Here is a 23,068-nt window from a genome sequence, read left to right on the forward strand (position 1 = left end):
ACAGAGACTTTAAAAATTCATAACTTCTGTTTAGTTCATCCAAATTTGGTCAAACCAATTTTGTCAGACTCTAAATAATGTAACCCACTTAAGAAAAATATAAAACCCCCCTATGTACTATAGAAAACTTTAAAGCTCTGATTTAATTATAGTTTTGGCCAAAAGCTCAATAATAGGGCTAAAATTAGTTGCACTATTTGACTAGGGCTAGAAAAATTTGGAGAAGTTTATATCTACCTACTGACCCAAATAAAAATGTTAAACCTTTCTGTCCACCCCATTAAGTTAGTTTTTGCCCCTTATTTTACATTATGCTCAAGGTTAAGAAAAATAGAAAATGTGATTTAAATAATGAACCAGAGGGCACCCCTATTTTTGTTAGGATACTTATTCAATGTAGTTCACTAGAAAAATATATCATACCCTATTTTAGTATAAAATAAGTAGGATATCTTTTATTTTAAATAAAACAAGGGAAACTTAGAAAAACCCTACAAAAATAACCCCAAGGTGAAAACACCCCCACCCTTGGGATAGCTAATATTTTGTTAATAAGAACTTAGGAAAAATATGAAATCTGCTGTTTGACATTTTTCAAATAACAATGTAGTAGAAAGTGCCTTTTTGACATTAAACCTTAAGAAAATCATAACTAAATAACCACCCCTTAACCTTCTGTGGTTTTTGGCACAGAAACCTATTATTACTGTTAGATGCCAACAAAAATAACCCTGAGGACAAACCCCACCTCTAATTAAGAGTTGTAGTACAAAGTGGCCCATTTACCCAATTTTTATTCTTTTTGTCTTAAGCTTAGCCTTTATTTGTGGAGCCTCAAATTCTTAAAACAAGCTAGAATAGCAAATGGCAACCCACTGTAATTTTTACAGAATTTTTGGAAAATATTAAACCACTGTCGTAGTTCAAACCTCACTAGAAACCATAAGTAGAAATTAAAGAAAGGAAAAGGATAATGGTAATTAATGTCATCCTAAAACCCTTGTAAATTGTCCACTGAAATATATAAAGACAATACAAATCCACTATGTTATCCTCAATGAAAACCTAAGCCTAAAAAGTAATAAGCCTAACCCACTAGAAGCCCCGCATGACTAAGAAACCCTAAGTTACTCCTTAACTTAGTTTTCTTTTTAGCATAATGTTATTTAATCCTGCATAATCATGACATACATGTTCATTGCATTCGATAGACTGTAACCTTGCTGACGGAGAGTACGTCCTCGTGCCGGAGCAAGGAGCTGCTCAGGAGGTAGCCCCGGATCCAGCACCAGAGTCTGCACCAGAGGACCTGCCTGCCACTGCTTTGGAAGGCAAGCCCCGGTTTATTCATAACCATTATATATGCTATTTTACTGCACTTAATGATTGTAGGATTGATTGTGCACTTAGGTGTAGGAATTGTTTGCAACCCTAGTTGCATGATCTCAGGAATCCTTTTGAGATGAATACTAGTATGATAGGTCGAGTAGTTGCTTTAATTAATTAGGATCTCGGTAGAAGACGAGTGATTTTTCTAGCACTCGCGCGAGATCAAGATTTGGTTGTACCACCTTCATACTATTATGATACTAGTGGTAGACAACAATCCATGGGGATTGGTTGTCTACGAGATGGGAAAATGGAATAAGGATTAACGTGCGGATACCTGTGTCAAGCGTTTGAACGTACTAAACACATACCGAGAAATATGGTAAATCGGTAAACCTAGTACCTGAGTAAACCTGCCCGCAGACATATCCCCTCACGCGACCTGAGACGAGGTCTCCCATTCCGGTTATGGTGGGTACACGTGCGGTCACTGCACGACGGCAGTCGGGGTCAGTGAGTCATTGTACGCCAAGGCGGTGAGCCCTGATCTGTTGCCAGGGAATCGATGGGGACGGTTGATGTGTGTGGGGACGGAGTGCCCCTACATGTCGTGTGTTTAGGTTTACCTTGCAAGGATAAAAACTCGATTCGAGTCGTCTGCTTCTCGCAGCTAATGAGACTGCTTGATCCATTGTACTGCATTGAGTAACAAGTGGAAATATGATGAGTTGATATAAGCTGTTGACTGCTAATAATGCTTGCTACTATGTATGAGTAGATAGTACACTTTTAGCCTTAAGAGAGTCACACTTAAATTGACAAAGTTAAAAATTTGACTTAGAAACTCAGCTAGTGCTTTTGGCAACCAAACCCCACAGCCAAACAACTGCATGTCTAGAGGTAGAGGAGTAGACTCCTCACACCGGGTAAGTCTAGCTGAGTATTAGTATACTCAGCCTTGCTTGTGGCATAATTTTACAGGTTCTCTGGAGGACATGGTTGCTGGAGTGACTTGGCCGTCCATCTTGCCACCGGGTTGGACTGTCGAGTGGGACCCTGCCTCGGCTGAGGAGGAGCATGAGGAGTGATGGGACAGGCTTCCCCATCTCTCTGTTTATTTACCGTTAGTTTATTTCCGCTGCACTTCGAACAATGACAACTACTTTTGCAAAACTCTGATGGTGATGTAATAATTTAATACTCCTTCATGTATGGTTTTATGCTTTATTGTATTTGCTCTGTGACTCACCATCGAGTGAGATTGTGGTACTTGATCCTGTCAGTGGCCGTGTCGGACTAGATCCGAGGGATTGACGGGTTATTCCCATTTAAGTGTGGTCTAGCCTCTGAGGCGAGACTTAGGCACTTAAGTTGGAATAATTCGGGCAGTTCCGCCACAGGCTCACCCTTCGTCCCATACGTCACTGGACAAAGACCTGTGACGAGGTCGTCCCATCTTGCGACCTCGTCCAACATGGAGGCTCACGTGTGATCCGGCCCATTGTAACAGGCCCTGCGTGGCCGCTGCGCATTACGGGCCTAATTTGTAAAGGCATCTCTGTAATTACGGTCTGTAACCCTGCTTTATGGGAATATTCTGGGGATAACCTAGGTGTCTGAGGGCACATGCGTCCTTAACACAGGACGTTGGGCACTCAGTTACCTATAAATACCCCCGCACAGTGCCCTTGAGAGGCTAGATTAACAGAGCTTTTGCCATCTCGTGCGAGAACCCTGTTTACGTCATTACACACCCCCGTTGGATCCCCTTGCGCCAGATAACAAGTTCCAACAAACATCCTTTTCTCCCCTATCATGTGGTTTGTGAACCGCTATCGATTATCCAACTTGATCCACCGGATGCATAAACCTACAAAACAAATTTAGGCCTTGTTCTTAGGTACCCAAACGGTATTGGGTTCTTTCACACTAGAAACAAGCACCTTGGGTACCCCAAACACAAGTCTTTGGACTCTTGTGTTGCCCCCAACATATTTGACAACTACCTTGCCTGATTTGTTAGTTAGCACATATGATGCATCAAAAGTCTTAAATGAAATATTATGCTCATTTGATGCATTAGGAAATTTCTTTTTAGGCATTTTGATATGAGTTGAATGCCTAGAGATAGAAGCCTTATTCTTATACATAAAAGCATGATGAGAAACATTGTGAGGTTTTCTAGCATGAATCTTTCTAATCTTATGCTCAGGATAGTTTGCAGGATATAAAATGTAGCCCTCTCTATCCTGAACCATGGGAGCCTTACCCTTAACAAAATTAGACAATTTGTTCTTGGTGGCATTAAGTTTGGTGTTGCTTTGGCTCCCTTGTTGGAAGCCAATGTCATCCTTAATGCTAGAGCGTCTCTCATTATAAAGCATAATACGAGCAAATTTAAAATTTTCATTTTCTAACTCATGCTCGACAATTTTAGCATTTAATTTTGCTTTGTGATCATTTTGTTCTTTAATCATGGCAAGGTGATCATCAATAGCATCAACATTAACATATCTACATCTAGTGCAAATAGTGACATTTTCAATAGTAGATGTAGATGTTATGTAAACATTCAATTCTTCAATCTTAGCAATCAAATTATCATTCTCAATTCTAAGACAAGAAATTGAATCATTACACATATTAATCTCTTTAGATAAATTTTCACATTTCTCTATCTCTAGAGCATAAGCATTTTTCAATTTAACAAATTTCTTATTTTCCTTAACGAGCAAGTCCTCTTGGCATTCCAAGAGATCATCCTTCTCGTTAATGGATTCTATTAATTCATTTATTTTCTTCTTTTGATACATAGTAAGGTTAGCAAAAAGAGAAGTTAAATCATCTTCATTATCACTAGAGCTACCCTCATCATCGAATGTAGTATATTTGGGAGTATCTCTAGAATGTACCTTCTTCTTTTTCCCGTCCTTTGCCATGAGGCACTTGTGGCCGACATTGGGGAAGAGAAGTCCCTTGTTGATGGCGATGTTGGCGGCCTTCTCGTTGGAGGAGGAGTCGGTGGAGCTCTCGTCGGAGTCCCATTCCCGCCCCATGTGCATCTCACCACCCTTCTTGTAGTACCTTTTCTTCATTTTCTTCTTCCCCTTCTTGTCGTCGTCCCTGTCACTTTCACTTGTATATGGACATTTTGCAATGAAGTGACCAGACTTACCACACCTGTAGCACACCCTTTTGGAACGGGGTTTTTAGTCCTTCCCCTTCCTTTGTTTGAGGATTTGTCGAAAGCTCTTAATGATAAGAGTCATCTCCTTGTTGTCGAGCTTGGAGGCGTCGATTGGAAGTCTACTTGGTGTAGACTCCTCCTTCTTTTCTTCCGTTGCTTTGAATGCAACGGGTTGCACCTTGGGTGCGGAGGTGGCGCCTTGCTCCAAGTTGACAATATGTTTGGAGTCTTTGACCATAAGTTCAAAGCTCACAAACTTGCCAATCACCTCCTCGGAAGACATCTATGTATATCTAGGATCTCCATGGATTAGTTGAACTTGAGTGGGATTACGAAACACAAGAGAGATAAGAATAACCTTGACCATTTCATGGTCATCCCACTTGGTGCTCCCGAGGTTGCACACTTGGTTGACCATCGTCTTGAGCCGATTGTACATTGCTTGTGGCTCCTCTCCTTTGTTGAGGACAAATCGACCGAGTTCTCCCTCGATCATCTCGCACTTGGTGATTTTGGTCACCTCGTCCCCTTTGTGCGCAGTATTGAGGACATCCGAAATTTCTTTGGCATTTTTCAAGCCTTGCACCTTATTATACTCCTCTCAACATAAGGAGGCGAGGAGTATAGAAGTTGCTTGGGAGTTAAAATGCCTAATTTGGGCAGCCTCGTCTGAGTCGTAGTCCTCGTCGCCCACCTATGGTGCCTGCGCTCCAAACTCAACAATATCCCAAATGCTTTCGTGGAGTGAGGTTTGATGGTGCCTCATTTTATCACTCCACATACAATAGTCCTCACCGTCAAAATATGGTGGTTTGCCTAGGGGTACGGAAAGTAAAGGAGCGCATTTAGGAATGCGAGGATAGCATAGAGACATCTTACTATACTTTTTGCGCTCTTGGCGCTTTGAAGTAGTAGACTCGGCGCCGAATGTGGAAGATGATGAAGAGTCGGTCTCGTAGTAGACCACCTTCTTCATTTTCTTTTTCTTCTTGTCACCCTTCCTATGTGACTTGATGAAGGAAGCGGATTCGTCCTTGTATTTGTCGCCGGATTCTCTTGATGGAGTCTATTCATTCTTCCTTCCCAAAACTTTGGCTTTATCGTAGTGACTATCTCCCTCTTGGCATGATCTGTCGACATCACTTTGAGTTGTTAGACTCTTAATGAAGCAATGTGCTTTGATACCAATTGAAAGTCGCATAGAGGGGGGTGAATAGGCGAAACCTGAAATTTATAAACTTTGACCACGCAATAAGGACGGGGTTAGCGTTAGAATTAAATTGGAGTATGAAATATAGTTCTCCTTGCTTAGAGTTGCTCAATCAATGCGGATAACTTTGAGAGCAAACTCAAAACAATATGAGCAAGAGAACTTTAGAGAGAGGAAAGAGGGGAAACAAATCAAGTGAAGATCAACAAGTGATCACGATGATTTGTTTATCGAGGTTCGGTTCCAAAGAACCTAGTCCCGTTGAGGAGGCCACAAAGAATGGGTCTATTCCAACCCTTTCCCTCTCTCAATTGGTCACACAGACCAGTCGAGGCTTCTCCTTAATCACTTGGGTCAATAAGACCCCGCAAGGATCACCACACACTTAGGTGTCTCTTGCTAGCTTTACAAATCACTTAGAGAAATAAGAATGAGAAGGAGAAAGAAATCCAAGCGACAAGAGCAACAAAAGAACACAAAACACCCTCTCTCAAGTCACTAAGCAATTGAGTTGATTTGGAGGCTTGGAGAGGATTTCATCTATTGATTGTGTCTTGGAGTGTAGTCTTTTGCTCTTCTAATGAATGTGAAGTTCAGAAAACTTGGATGACTTGAATGGAGGTGGTTGGGGGTATTTATAGCCCCAACCACTATTCTAGTTGTTATTGTCGATGGCGCACCGGACAGCCCGGTGGTACACCGGACAGGACACTGTTCAGTGTCCGGTGCGTGCCACGTCAGCGGGTCGTTGGGGTTTGGAGCGATTGATCGTTGAAGTCTTTTGTCCTATAGCTGCATCGGACAGTCCGGTGGCACACCAGACATGTCCGGTGCGTCCTGACATCGCTGTTCTGACTTCTGACTGCGCACTGTTCAATTTTGTAGTCGACCATTGCGCGCAGGTGACCGTTGCTCCGTTGGCTCACCGGACATGTCCGGTGCACACCGGACAGTCCGGTGAATTATAGCGGAGCGACTCCAGGGAAAACCTGAGAGCGGCCAGTTGATGGGGTGCTCGGACTGGGCACCGGACAGTGTCCGGTGCACACTGGAAACTATCCAGTGCGCCACTGCCAGCACCATTTCTAGTCTTTGCTCCAAACTTAGTTGGGTCCCCAAATTAATTAATTTCTTGGTTTATGTTGAACCTTATGCACGTGAGATAAATGACATCTAAGCAAACTAGTTAGTTCACGTGGTTTGTGATGGACGTCAAACACCAAAATTGATTATAGGAAATGTTTTAAGCTCATTTCCCTTTCAGTGGGGGATATAGTTATTAGTCGGATAAGATACTACTTTAGATATTCGAAGGCTTATTGTTGGGTGGGTCCCCATTGGAATAATTTTGCTGACTTTAGCACTTCAAAGAATGGCAGGTTTCGCTCCGTGGACCTTGAAATGAATCTGTTGAGAGATGCAAGTCTACTTGCTAATCTTTGAGCACTCTTTTGGACTTTGGCGGTTCCATCTGAAGTATTGCCTCTATCTTATTTGGATTAGCCTCAATTCCTTTTGTTTATATGAGGCAGCCAAGGAACTTCCCCTTCTTCACTCCGAAGATGCATTTTTCAGGATTTAACTTGAGTCCTACCTTTCTAAAGTCGACGAAGGTCTCTTATAGATCTACAATGTGATCCTCTTGCTTCATAATTTTGATTATGATATCATCAACATAGGTCAGGACATTCCTAACAATTTGTGTGCTTAGTACTTTTGATGTCATTCTACTGAAGCTTCCCCCAACATTCTTCATCCCCTCAGGCATCCGAAGGTAACAATGGGTGCCACTTGGAGTGATGAAGCTTGTTTTTGGCTCATCTTCTTTCTTCATCCAAATTTGATGGTATCCTAAATAATAGTCTAGTAAACTCATAAGCTCTGAAGTGGCAGTTGCATCTATGAGAGAGTCTATCTGTGGTAGAGGAAATCCATCCTTCGCGCTGGCTTTGTTAAGGTCTGTGAAGTCAATGTGCATTCTCTATTTCCCATTTGCTTTCTTCACCATTATAGTGTTATCAAGCCATTCTGGGTAGGTAACTTCTCTGATGACTCCAGCACTGAGTCTTTTGACTTTTGTTCTTGCTCCTTCGGCTTTGTCCTTTAACATTTTTTGAATCTTCTACTTTCTTGATGATGACACTCTCTTCAATGATGGTCATGTTCCAAAGTTTATATTATGTTGTTGTTGTTAATTTCATAATTAACAAGATCATATGAGTTAATTGGAACATGGAGTGACCAACCAGGATAACAATGCTACATGGCCTTGGTAATTAACCTAATATGCTTAGTGCTTAGCAACCCTACCTGAAATATGAGTAAGAGGGGGACAATAGTGGTTTGCTGGCAGCTCACATTAACATGGAGTGGTATTCTTGGCTAAGGTACCTCACCTAGAGGGTCACCAATACTTACGTGGGAACCTTAGCGGGTGGCTTTATACCTAGTATGTTTTGTGAAAACTTTGCGATGGATCCCTAGCCATTCACCTCGATAGTGAATATAGGTCTTGCAAACCCAGGCTTGAAGGGATACACGGCTTGCGGGTAAAGTTATACCACCTCTTTAGAGTGTAAAACTGGTATATTAGTCGTGCTTGAAAGCATCTAGGCCCCTGGTTGGTTTTAGTGATTAATGACAACGTAATGTTATATGTGACTAACGTGTGTTTTGCAGAGACAAATGGTAATTTAGGTCACATTACAGGTAGAAGTACTACAATGGTGAAAACAATCCCGGAGATAAGAACTCGAAGCAACGGCTAAAGCGACGAAACACAAAGTGAAGGTCTACGTAGTCCGAGTGTCAAGGAATTCTAACACTCGTGATTTAGTTAGGTCTTTTATTTTGTTTTAGCCGTACTACAAAGAGGGGTTGTCAATGATTAGTTTGACCAAGAGAGTTCTAGTGTAGTGTTGGTGCATATTCACACTCACATATAGTGCTAGGTGACACTCTAGAACATACTCACGAGTTAGAACGTAAACCGATTTGAAAAACAGCGGAAAATAGAAAATAGGGTTTCTGACCTTGGGGCACCGAACTGTCTGGTGTGCACCGGACTGTCGGGTGCACCCTCTGTCAGGTGGGGCCAGGCTGGCCCGGGGAAGGGTTTCCCCACGCAGAAACCCGAGAGCGCAAGGTTCCCGAGTGGAATTTTAGTGGCGCACCGGACTGTCCGGTGTGCACCGGACAGTGACTGTTCACTATCCGGTGTGCCATCTACTCAACGGCTAGCTGTCAGAACTAGCTGTTAGAGTCGACCGTTGGCGCACCAGTGGCGCACCGGACTGTCCGGTGCGCCCATGCGTAGAACATTGCCTGTAACAGCTAGTTGGTGGGTGAGGGCTATTTATACCCCCTCCACCCACCATATTCAATGTCTTGCTGCCCACATTAATTCCTGCACATTGGTAGAGCATTGCAAGCAACAAAAGCCTAGTGAGGTGATTAGAGAATCTGAGAGCACCTAGAGGGGGGGGTGAATAGGTGATCCTGTAAACTTCAAAACTTAAGCCACAAAACTTTGATTAAGTGTTAGCACAGTTAATGCCAAGTGGCTGAAGAGAAGATCTTGCACAATATGATAATCACAAGGAGTTCAACACAGAGAAGACACAGTGAGTTATCCCGTGGTTCGGCCAAGTACAAAACTTGCCTACTCCACGTTGTGGCGTCCCAACGGACGAGAGTTGCACTCAACTCCTCTCAAGTGATCCAATGATCAACTTGAATACCACAGTGTTATGCTTTTCCTTTCAATTTCCCGTTTGCGAGGAATCTCCACAACTTGGAGTCTCTCGCCCTTACACTTGAGATTCACAAAGAAATACGGAGTAAGGGAGGGAAGCAACACACACAAATCCACAGCAAAATGCGCACACACACGGCCAATAATCGAGCTAAAAAGACTATCTCAAAGTTCTCACTAGAACGGAGCTCGAATCACTTAGAATGACAAACGAATGCGCAAAGAATGAGTGTGGATGATCAAGAATGCTCTTAGGTTGCTTGGTATTTTCCTCCATGCGCCTAGGGGTCCCTTTTATAGCCCCAAGGCAGCTAGGAGCCGTTGAGAGCAAATCTGGAAGGCTGATCTTGCCTTCTGTCGTCGGGCGCACCGGACAGTCCGGTGCACACCGGACACTGTCCGGTGCCCGATTTCCTTCCTTCAACAGCGCAGTCGACCGTTGCAGATCTGGGAGCCGTTGGCGCACCGGACATGTCCGGTGCACACCGGACAGTCCGGTGCCCCCTTCCGACCGTTGGCTTGGCCACGTGTCGCGCGCAGAATCCGCGGCCGACCGTTGGCCCTAGCCGACCGTTGGCTCACCGGACAGTCCGGTGCACACCGGACAGTCCGGTGAATTTTAGCCGTACGCCGTCGGCGAATTCCCGAGAGTGGCCACTTCGGCCGAGGCAGCCTGGCGCACCGGACACTGTTCGGTGCACCACCGGACAGTCCGGTGCCCCAGACCGAAACAGCCCCTTGGCTGTACACAGCCACCTCTTTCCCTTTCTTTTTCTTCCTGTTTCCAATACTTAGACAAGTATATTAGTACACAAAACCAATGTACTAAGACTTAGAAACATACCTTTGCTCTAGATTTGCACTTTATTCATCCATTGCATAAATTCACATTTAAGCACTTGAGTTGGCACTCAATCACCAAAATACTTAGAAATGGCCCAAGGGCACATTTCCCTTTCAATCTCCCCCTTTTTGGTGATTTATGCCAACACACCATAAAGCAACTAGAACAAGTGCAGAATCACTTCAAATAACACTTAAATTTATTTTGATTCATTTTTGGCATATATGGATCATCCTTTGCCACCACTTGGTTTGTTTTTGCAAATCAAACTCAAATCTCTATCTCTAAGTCAAACACACATGTTGAAGCATAAAGAGAGTCATTCCAAAAGAGATTGATCAAAGATTTCAAAAACTTCCCCTATTTCCCATAATCACCACTTCTCCCCACAAGAAGCCAACTTTTGACAAGAGACACAATGAAAGAGTTTTGACAAAACAAAAAACAAAAAGCTCTATTCTTCTATTTTCAAAATCTCTCAAGTGGTAGCTGATCCATTTATCACTTTGGCCGTTATTTTCTCCCCCTTTGGCATCAAGCACCAAAACGGAATCAATCTTGGCCCTTTAACCCCATTGCCTCACCAAAATCTTCAATTAAGAGTACAAAGGCAATAAGATCATAGAGATGAACTTGGAATAAGTTACCCTCTCATCGGAGTGCAGTGGAAGTCTTGCATGGTCCAAGTTCACTTTCCCTTTCAATCCACCTTCGAGACTAAATCAAGCAAACTCAAGCAGATGGTTAGTCTCAAAGGGTCAAGTTGTAACACATCTCCCCCTAAACATGTGCATCACTTTGCAATGGACTTGTGAGGTCCAGGGAGTGTTTGTACAACTTGAGCACCACAATAAGCAACAAAATGCAGAATGAACCTGATCAAGGGCATAAACACATGTATGCTACAATTCAATCCAAGTTCCGCGAATCTAAGACATTTAGCTCACTACGCAGCCTGCAAAAGGTCTTCTCATCTAGAGGCTTGGTAAAGATATCGGCTAGCTGGTTCTCGGTGCTAACATGAAACACTTCGATATCTCCCTTTTGCTGGTGGTCTCTCAAAAAGTGATGCCGGATGTCTATGTGCTTTGTGCGGCTGTGTTCAACAGGATTTTCCGCCATGCGGATAGCACTCTCATTATCACATAGGAGTGGGACTTTGCTCAGATTGTAGCCAAAGTCCCGGAGGGTTTGCCTCATCCAAAGTAGTTGCGCGCAACACTGTCCTGCGGCAACATACTCGGCCTCAGCGGTGGATAGGGCAACGGAGGTTTGTTTCTTAGAATTCCATGACACCAGGGACCTTCCTAAGAATTGGCACGTCCCCGATGTACTCTTCCTATCGACCTTACATCCAGCATAGTCGGAGTCTGAGTATCCAACCAAGTCAAAGGTAGACCCCTTTGGATACCAGAGCCCGAAGCAAGGCGTAGCAACTAAATATCTAAGAATTCGCTTCACCGCCACTAAGTGACATTCCTTAGGATCGGATTGAAATCTAGCACACATGCATACGCTAAGCATAATATCCGGTCTACTAGCACATAAATAAAGTAAAGAACCTATCATTGACCGGTATGCTTTTTGATCAACGGACTTACCTCCTTTGTTGAGGTCTGTGTGTCCGTCGGTTCCCATCGGCGTCTTTGCGGGCTTGGCGTCCTTCATCCCAAACCTCTTTAGCAAGTCTTGCGTGTACTTCGTTTGGGAGATGAAAGTGCCGTCCTTGAGTTGCTTCACTTGGAACCCAAGGAAGTAGTTCAACTCGCCCATCATCGACATCTCGAATTTCTACGTCATCACCCTGCTAAACTCTTCACAAGACTTTTGGTTAGTAGAACCAAATATTATGTCATCGACATAAATTTGGCACACAAACAAATCACCATTACAAGTCTTAGTGAAAAGAGTTGGATCGGCTTTCCCAACCTTGAAAGCATTAGCAATTAAGAAATCTCTAAGGCATTCATACCATGCTCTTGGGGCTTGCTTAAGTCCATAGAGCGCCTTAGAGAGCTTACACACATGGTCGGGGAACCGTTCATCCTCGAAGCCAGGGGGTTGCTCCACGTACACCTCCTCCTTGATCGGCCCGTTGAGGAAAGCGCTCTTCACATCCATTTGGAACAGCCTGAAAGAATGGTGAGCGGCATATGCTAGCAGGATACGAATAGACTCTAGCCTAGCCACAGGAGCAAAAGTCTCCTCGAAATCCAAACCTGCGACTTGGGCATAACCTTTTGCCACAAGTCGAGCCTTGTTTCTCGTCACCACCCCGTGTTCGTCCTGTTTGTTGCGGAACACCCACTTGGTTCCCACAACATTTTGCTTCGGACGAGGCACCAGCATCCAAACTTCATTTCTCTTGAAGTTGTTGAGCTCCTCCTGCATGGCCAACACCCAGTCCGGATCTAGCAAGGCCTCCTCTACCCTGAAAGGCTCAATAGAAGAGACAAAGGAGTAATGCTCACAAAAATTAACTAATCGAGATCGAGTAGTTACTCCCTTGCTAATGTCACCCAGAATTTGGTCGACGGGATGATCCCTTTGAATCATCGCTCGAACTTGGGTTGGAGGTGCTGGTTGCGCATCTTCCTCCATCACAAGATCATCTTGTGCTCCCCCTTGATCACACGCCTCCTGTTGATGAACATGTTCATCGTCTTGAGTTGGGGGTAGCACCATAGTTGAGGAAGATGGTTGATCTCGTTCATCTTGTTCCTGTGGCCGCACTTCTCCAATCGCCATGGTTTGTATAGCGGCCGTTGGAACATCTTCTTCATCTACATCATCATAATCAACAACTTGCTCTCTTGGAGAGCCATTAGTCTCATCAAATACAACGTCGCTAGAAACTTCAACCAAACCCGATGATTTGTTGAAGACTCTATACGCCTTTGTATTTGAGTCATAACCTAATAAAAACCCTTCTACAGCTTTGGGAGCAAACTTAGAATTTCTACCCTTCTTCACTAGAATGTAGCACTTGCTCCCAAATACACGAAAGTAAGATACATTGGGTTTGTTACCGGTTAGAAGCTCATATCTTGAGGAGGCGGTGAAGGTAGACCCTGTTGATGGCGTGGCAAGCCGTGTTCACGGCTTCCGACCAAAAACGCTCGGGGGTCTTGAACTCTCCAAGCATAGTCCTCGCCATGTCGATTAGCGTCCTGTTCTTCCTCTCTACCACACCATTTTGCTGTGGTGTATAGGGAGCGGAGAACTCGTGCTTGATCCCTTCCTCCTCAAGGAACTCCTCCACTTGAAGGTTCTTGAACTCGGACCCGTTGTCACTTCTTATCTTCTTCACCTTGAGCTCAAACTCATTTTGAGCTCTCCTGAGGAAGCGCTTGAGGGTCCCTTGGGTTTCAGACTTATCCTGCAAAAAGAACACCCAAGTGAAGCAGGAAAAGTCATCAACAATAACTAGACCATACTTACTCCCTCCTATGCTCTGATAGGCGACGGGTCCAAAAAGGTCCATATGCAGCAGCTCCAGGGGTCTTGAAGTGGTCATCACATTCTTGCTGTGATGTGCTCCTCCCACTTGTTTACCTGCTTGACAAGCTGCACAAGGTCTATCTTTTTCGAAATGCACGTTAGTCAAACCTATCACGTGTTCTCCCTTTAGAAGCTTGTGAAGGTTCTTCATCCCCACATGTGCTAAGCGGCGATGCCACAGCCAGCCCATGCTAGTCTTAGCTATTAAGCATGCATCTTGACCGGCCTCTTCTTTTGCAAAATCAACTAAATAAAGTTTGTCGTCTAATACACCCTTAAAAGCTAGTGAACCATCACTTCTTCTAAAGACAGACACATCTACATTTGTAAATAGACAGTTATATCCCATGTTGCATAATTGACTAACAGATAGCAAATTATAACCAAGAGACTCAACTAAAAACACATTAGAGATAGAGTGCTCATTAGAAATCGCAATTTTACCTAACCCTTTTACCTTGCCTTGATTCCCATCACCGAATATAATTGAATCTTGGGAAACATTATTCTTGACGTAGGAGGTGAACATCTTCTTCTCCCCCGTCATATGGTTTGTGCATCCACTATCAATAATCCAGCTTGAACCCCCGGATGCATAAACCTGCAAGGCAAATTTAGGCTTGGGACTTAGGTACCCAACTCTTGTTGGGTCGTACAAGGTTAGTGCAAATATCCTTAGGGACCCAAATGCAAGTTTTATCACCCTTGCATTTTGCCCCTAACTTTCTAGCAATTACCTTTCTATCCTTTCTATAAATTGCAAAGGAAGCATTCAAAGCATGATATATTGTAGAAGGCTCATTAACTTTCCTAGGAATATTAACAACATTTCTCCTAGGCATATTATGAACAACATTCCTTCTACCAACTTTTCTATCATGCACAACATGAGAACTAGAAGCAGTCATAGCATAAGAATCATAAGCATGTGAATCAAAAGCATCATAACTTCTAAAATCATTTCTAGTTTGTCTCCTATCATGGTACATAAAAGCATGGTTCTTTTGCACACTACTAGCCATAGGGGCCTTCCCTTTCTCCTTGGCGGAGATGGGAGCCTTATGGCTTGTCAAGTTCTTGACTTCCCTCTTGAAGCCAAGCCCATCCTTAATTGAAGGGTGTCTACCAATTGTGTAGGCATCCCTTGCAAATTTTAGTTTATCCAAATCACTCTTGCTAGTCTTAAGTTGGGCATTAAGACTAGCTACTTCATCATTTAATTTAGAAATGCACTCTAGGTGTTCACTACAAGCATCAACATTAAAGTCTTTACACCCAGTGCAAATCACAACATGTTCTACACAAGATGTTAATTTACTAGATTTTTCTAGCTTAGCATTTAAATCATCATTTATGCTCTTTAAGTTAGAAATTGTCTCATGGCAAGAAGATAATTCACAAGAAAGCATTTTATTTCTCTTAACTTCTAAAGCATGAGATTTTTGTGCTTCTACAAATTTGTCATGCTCTTCATATAAAAGGTCCTCTTGTTTTTCTAGTAATCTATTCTTGTCATTCAAGGCATCAATCAACTCATTAATCTTATCAATTTTAGATCTATCTAATCCCTTGAATAAGCATGAGTAATCTATCTCATCATCATCACTAGACTCATCCTCACTAGAAGAAGCATAAGTAGGGTTTTGAGTACATACCTTCTTCTCCCTTGCCATAAGGCATGTGTGACGCTTGTTGGGGAAGAGGGCTGATTTGTTGAAGGCGGTGGCAGCGAGTCCGTCATTGTCGGAGTCGGAAGAGGAGCAATCCGAATCCCACTTGTTGCCTAGATGCGCCTCGCCTTTTGCCTTCTTATAGTTCTTCTTCTTCTCCCTCTTGTTCCCTTGATCCTGATCACTATCATTGTCGGGACAGTTAGCAATAAAATGACCAAGCTTACCGCATTTGAAGCATGAGCGCTTTCCCTTGGTTTTGGTCTTGCTTGGCTGTCCCTTGCGACCCTTTAGCGCCGTCTTGAATCTTTTGATGATGAGGGCCATCTCTTCATCATTAAGTCCGGCCGCCTCAATTTGCGCCACCTTGCTAGGTAGCGCCTCCTTGCTCCTTGTTGCCTTTAGAGCAATGGGTTGAGGCTCATGGATTGGACCATTCAACGCGTCGTCCACGTATCTTGCCTCCTTGATCATCATCCGCCCGCTTACGAATTTTCCGAGTACCTCCTCGGGCGTCATCTTCGTGTACCTGGGATTCTCACGAATATTGTTCACGAGATGAGGATCAAGAATGGTAAATGACCTTAGCATTAGGCGGACGACGTCGTGATCCGTCCATCGCGTGCTTCCGTAGCTCCTTATTTTGTTGATAAGGGTCTTGAGCCGATTGTATGTTTGGGTTGGCTCCTTGCCCCTTATCATTGCAAACCTTCCAAGCTCGCCCTCCACCAACTCCATTTTAGTGAGCATGGTGATGTCGTTCCCTTCGTGAGAAATCTTGAGGGTGTCCCATATCTGCTTGGCATTGTCCAAGCCGCTCACCTTATTGTACTCGTCCCTGCACAAAGAGGCTAGCAACACAGTAGTAGCTTGTGCATTTTTATGAATTTGTTCGTTAATAAACATGGGACTATCCGTACTATCAAAGTGCATTCCACTCTCTACAATCTCCCATATGCTAGGATGGAGAGAGAACAAGTGACTACGCATTTTGTGACTCCAAAATCCGTAGTCCTCTCCATCAAAATGAGGAGGTTTACCAAGTGGAATAGATAATAAATGAGCATTAGTACTTTGAGGAATACGAGAGTAGTCAAAAGAAAAGTTCGAATTGACCGGTTTCTTTTTCTCGTAGTCGTTGTGGTCGTCGTCCTTTTGGGAGGAAGTAGACTCATCGCTGTCGTAGTAGACGATCTCCTTGATGCGTCTTGCCTTCTTCTTCTTCCCATCTTTGCGTCTGTGGCCCGAGCCCGAGTCGTTGGACTTGTCATCCTTTGGGTCGTTGACGAAGGACTCCTTCTCCTTGTCGTTGATCACTATTCCTTTCCCCTTAGGATCCATCTCTTCGGGCGGTTAGTCCCTTTCTTGAAGAGAACGGCTCTGATACCAATTGAGAGCACCTAGAGGGGGGGTTAATAGGTGATCCTGTAAACTTCAAAACTTAAGCCACAAAACTTTGATTAAGTGTTAGCACAGTTAATGCCAAGTGGCTGAAGAGAAGATCTTGCACAATATGATAATCACAAGGAGTTCAACACAGAGAAGACACAGTGAGTTATCCCGTGGTTCGGCCAAGTACAAAACTTGCCTACTCCACGTTGTGGCGTCCCAACGGACGAGAGTTGCACTCAACTCCTCTCAAGTGATCCAATGATCAACTTGAATACCACAGTGTTATGCTTTTCCTTTCAATTTCCCGTTTGCGAGGAATCTCCACAACTTGGAGTCTCTCGCCCTTACACTTGAGATTCACAAAGAAATACGGAGTAAGGGAGGGAAGCAACACACACAAATCCACAGCAAAATGCGCACACACACGGCCAATAATCGAGCTAAAAAGACTATCTCAAAGTTCTCACTAGAACGGAGCTCGAATCACTTAGAATGACAAACGAATGCGCAAAGAATGAGTGTGGATGATCAAGAATGCTCTTAGGTTGCTTGGTATTTTCCTCCATGCGCCTAGGGGTCCCTTTTATAGCCCCAAGGCAGCTAGGAGCCGTTGAGAGCAAATCTGGAAGGCTGATCTTGCCTTCTGTCGTCGGGCGCACCGGACAGTCCGGTGCACACCGGACACTGTCCGGTGCCCGATTTCCTTCCTTCAACAGCGCAGTCGACCGTTGCAGATCTGGGAGCCGTTGGCGCACCGGACATGTCCGGTGCACACCGGACAGTCCGGTGCCCCTTCCGACCGTTGGCTTGGCCACGTGTCGCGCGCAGAATCCGCGGCCGACCGTTGGCCCTAGCCGACCGTTGGCTCACCGGACAGTCCGGTGCACACCGGACAGTCCGGTGAATTTTAGCCGTACGCCGTCGGTGAATTCCCGAGAGTGGCCACTTCGGCCGAGGCAGCCTGGCGCACCGGACACTGTCCGGTGCACCACCGGACAGTCCGGTGCCCCAGACCGAAACAGCCCCTTGGCTGTACACAGCCACCTCTTTCCCTTTCTTTTTCTTCCTGTTTCCAATACTTAGACAAGTATATTAGTACACAAAACCAATGTACTAAGACTTAGAAACATACCTTTGCTCTAGATTTGCACTTTATTCATCCATTGCATAAATTCACATTTAAGCACTTGAGTTGGCACTCAATCACCAAAATACTTAGAAATGGCCCAAGGGCACATTTCCCTTTCAGAATCTTAATCCCGCATTTGGACCTCATTAGCGCTAGCGAGAGCCACCTAGAGCACACACCACTTGCATTAGGCTTCTCTTGGTCAAGCGAAAGTCTACGGCTTTTTACTCTTGGTGATCGGCATCACCTAGACGGCTTGGTGGCGTTGGGAGCTTGGTGATCACCGTGAAGATCTTGTTGGTGACCCGACTCAAGTTTGTAAGCAGTCGTGAGGGATCCACCGCGCCGGAGTGGCAAAGGATCATCTCGTAGTGAGCACTTGGTTCTTGAGAGGACCAAGGGGGAGCGATACCCTTGCGCGGGTGCTCCAACGAAGACTAGTGGAGAGTGCCGACTCTTCGATACCTCAGAAAAAATTGGAGGAGTCTTCTAAACCTTGCTTTACATTCCGCACTTAATTCAAGCATTTTACATTGTGTATTTGTTTAGCAAGTATTTGAAGTATTGTCTTAGCATTGTTGTATTTCTAGTATTATTCTCTTAGTGCTAGTTGTTGGGGTGAAGTTGGGCTCTTGATTAGGTTTTAATTAGTGTTGATTTTTAGAAAAGCCCAATTCACCCCCCCCTCTTGGGCATCGTGATCCTTTCAGTGCTCATGGTTAAGAGCAGCCTGGACCCTACATGATAATAAAACTTAAAGATAGATATTGAATCATGATCTTTTTTGGCTCAAGTGGTTCACTTTAGTGTTTTGCTTAAGTGGGTTCAAGATGGTGTTACCTTATGATTAGCGTAGGTGCTTTGTGAAGTGCTTAGGTTAGTTAGACTTCTTATGCGCTTGCTTTAGGTGATTCCTAGTTAGTTTAGTGAGTTTAGAAAAACCCACAGAACCCCTTGGCTCTTGTGTGATTTGTTGTAATTGTATCGAGTGGGGCGAGAGTCTTGCGAGACCTTGACAACCGAATTTGTGTCATGGCTGCCATCGTGTACTGGAGGGAATGAGGCCCACGACGTTTTGGCTGGAAGCTTGATAGTGGAGACGGCTGGGAGCGACCGAGAGGAGCCGAAAGTGGAGTACCACTTGTGCGTGGAGAAAGCCCGAGGCTCTCTACGGAGTTACTCGATCGAGGTTCTTAGCCCTTGCGTGGGCTACCCTTTGTGTAGGGGCACCAACGAGGATTAGTCGGGACTCTGTGTGGTTCCGGATACCTCGGTAAATATAACGGCGTCATCCACGTGAGTTTGCATCTCTACCCTTTCTCCTTACCTTCCACATTTACATTAAGTACTTAAGTTTCAACCTCTCCTTTCTAGTTAGAATATTTAGGATTGGAACTTAGGTTTAGCGGTCGAGATAGCAACACTTAGACAAAACCTAGTTTGCACATTCTAGATTGCTTATTTGCATAGATTTTGTTCTAGGGATTTATTTGTGGCCTAGCTTAGAGAGATAGTTTTAGAAATCCCAATTCACTCCCTCTTAGGTGTCACTGTTTCCTACAGACACTTATGTCATTGAGTTGTGGTAAAGTACTCTACTCTTATTTACGTTTTAGACATTGTCTTTCGATATATTACACTTGTGACGTCAACATATGTGTAGAAAATGGAACCTGGCACACATATGCTATGCATTCGGTTTTGCCCCTAAAACCGGGTGTGACATTCTTTATTTCAAATTCCCTTGATTTCTCATTGCTTTTGGCTTTAATTCTCTATTTTTGGTGAGACAATGGGGTTAGGCCACTTAGTTTCTCTGTTTTGGTGCTTAATGCCAAAGGGGGAGAAATTAGAGGCCAAAACAAATGGATTGACCACCACTTGAGTTTTCAAGTTGTAGTATATCCTCCCCTAAACATGTGCATCATGTGAGGTCCGGGGATGACTTGTAGAACTTGAGCACCAAGGTAAGTAAAGACAGAAATGCTTAAAAAACATGATCAAAGGCATAAAGCACATGTATGCTATAGATCAATCCAAGTTCCATGAATCTAAGACATTTAGCTCACTATGCAACCTCCAAAACCTTTTCTCATCTAAATGCTTGGTGAAGATATCGGCTAGCTGGTTCTCGGTGCTAATATGATAAATATCAACATCTCCCCTTTACTGGTGGTCTCTCAGAAAGTGACGACGAATGTCTATGTGCTTAGTGTGGCTGTGTACAATAGGATTATCCGCCAAGCGGATTGCACTCTCATTGTCACATAGGAGTGTGACTTTGCTCAGATTGTAGCAAAAATCCCAAAGGGTTTGCCTCATTCAAAGTAGTTGTGCGCAACACTGTCCTGCGGCAACATACTCGGCCTCAACGGTGGATAGGGCAATGAATGTTTGTTTCTTATAACTCCAGGACACCAAGGACCTTCCCAGAAACTGATAAGTCCCTGATGTGCTCTTCCTATCAACCTTGCACCCAGCATAGTCAGAATCTGAATATCCGATTAAGTCAAAGGTAGACCCATTTGGATACCAGATCCCGAAGCAAGGCGTAGAAACTAAATATCTAAGAATTCGCTTCACGGCCACAAGATGACATTCATTGGGGTTGGATTGAAATCTAGCACACATGCATACGCTAAGCATTATATCCGGTCTACTAGCACAAAGATAAAGTAAAGAACCTATCATAGACCAGTATGCCTTTTGATCAACGGACTTACCTCCTTTATCGAGGTCCAAATGTACGTCTGTTCCCATCGGCGTCTTAGCGGGCTTTGCATCCTTCATCCCAAACCTCTTGAGTAAGTCTTGAGTGTACTTCATTTGGGAGATGAAGGTTCCTTCCTTGAGTTGGTTCACTTGGAATCCAAGGAAGTAGTTCAACTCGCCCATCATAGAAATCTCGAATTTCTGCATCATTACCCTGCTAAACTCCTTATAAGACTTTTGATTAGTAGAACCAATTATTATGTCATCGACATATATTTCGCATACAAACAAATCACCATTAAAAGTCTTAGTAAAGAGAGTAGGATCAACTTTCCTAACCTTGAAAGCATTAGAAATAAAAAAATCTCTAAGGCATTCATACCATGCTCTTGGAGCTTGCTTAAGTCCATAGAGCGCCTTAAAGAGCTTGTAGACATGGTCGGGATATCTGTCATCCTCAAAGCCAGGGGGTTGTTCCACGTACACTTCCTCCTTGATTGGTCCATTGAGGAAGGCGCTCTTCACGTCCATTTGAAACAACATAAACGAGTGGTGAGCAGCATAGGCCAATAATATGAGTATTGACTCGAGCCTAGCTACAGGAGCAAAAGTCTCCTCAAAATCCAAACCTGTGACTTGGGCATAACCTTTTGCCACAAGTCGAGCCTTATTCCTTGTCACCACCCACTTGGTTCCTGCAACATTTTGCTTTGGACGAGGGACCAGGCTCCATACTTCATTTCTCTTGAAGTTGTTGAGTTCGTCCTGCATGGCCAACACCTAGTCTGAATCCTACAATGCTTCTTCTACCATGAAAGGCTCAATAGAAGAAACAAAAGAGTAATATTCACAAAAATTAGTTAAACGTGAATGAGTGGTTACTCCCTTATTGATGTCACCCAGAATCTGGTCCACTGAATGATTTCTTTGGATAATGGCCCGAACTTGAGTTGGAGGTGCTTGTTGTGCTTCTTCCTCTTTATCCTTTTCTTCATGTGCTCCCCCTTGATTCATGCCTGCATCTTGAGGTACCTATTCCTCATCTTGAGTTGGGGGTGCACTAGTGTTGAGGAAGATGGTTGATCTTGATTTTGTTGTTCATGCGGTCACACATCACATATTGCCATAGTTCGCATTGCGGCAGTTGGACATCCTCATCTACATCATCAAGATCAACTTGCTCTCTTGGAGAGCCATTAGTCTAACCGAATACAACATCATTAGATACTTCAACTAAACTCGGTGATTTGTTGAAGACTCTATATGCCTTTGTATTTGAATCATACCCTAGTAAAAACCCTTCTACAGCTTTGGGACAAATTTCGAATGTCTACCTTTCTTCACCAAGATGTAAAATTTGCTCCCAAATACATGAAAGTATGAAACACTGGGTTTGTTACCAGTTAGGAGCTTGTAAGATGTCTTCTTGATAAGACGATGAAGATAGTCGGTTTATGGCATGGCAACATGTATTTACAGCTTCCGACCAAAACTGCTCAGGCGTTATGTATTACCCAAGCATTGTCCTCGCCATGTCAATGAGGGTCTTGTTCTTTCTGTCTACTACACCATTTTGTTGTGGTGTGTAGGGAGCGGAGAACTCATGCTTGATGCCTTCTTCCTCAAGAAATTCTTCTACTTGAAGATTCTTAAATTCAGATCCATTGTCGCTCATGATCTTCTTCACCTTGAGCTCAAACTCATTTTGAGCTCTCCTTAGGAAGCGCTTTAGAGTACCTTGGGTTTCTGATTTATCATGCAAAAAGAATACCCAAGTGAAGCGGGAAAAATCATCAACAATTACAAGACCATACTTACTTCTCTCGATGCTAAGATAAGCAACGGGCCAGAAGAGATCCATATGGAGGAGTTCCAGTGGTCTTGACGTTGTCATCACATTTTTGCCTGGATGGTTAGTTTCTACTTGCTTCCCTACCTCTCACGCTGCACAAGGTCTATCTTTCTCAAAACAGACATCGGTTAGTCCTAACACATATTCTCTCTTTAGAAGCTTATGAAGATTCTTCATTCTAACATGTGCAAGACGGCGGTGCCAGAGCCAGCCCATATTAGTCTTAGCTATTAAACATGCATCTAGATCGGCATTCTCTTTAGAGAAATCAACTAAATAGAGCTTATCGTCTAATACACCTTTAAAAGCTAATGAACCATCACTTCTTCTAAAGACAGATACATCAATATTTGTAAATAGACAATTATATCACATATGTCATAATTGACTTACAGAAAGTAAATTGTAACCGAGTGATTGAACTAAGAACACATTAGAAATTGAATGCTCGGTAGTGATAGCTATTTTACCCAAACCTTTGACCTTGC

Source organism: Zea mays, chromosome 8 (genome assembly GCF_902167145.1).
Source record: "Zea mays cultivar B73 chromosome 8, Zm-B73-REFERENCE-NAM-5.0, whole genome shotgun sequence".
NCBI lineage: Eukaryota > Viridiplantae > Streptophyta > Magnoliopsida > Poales > Poaceae > Zea > Zea mays.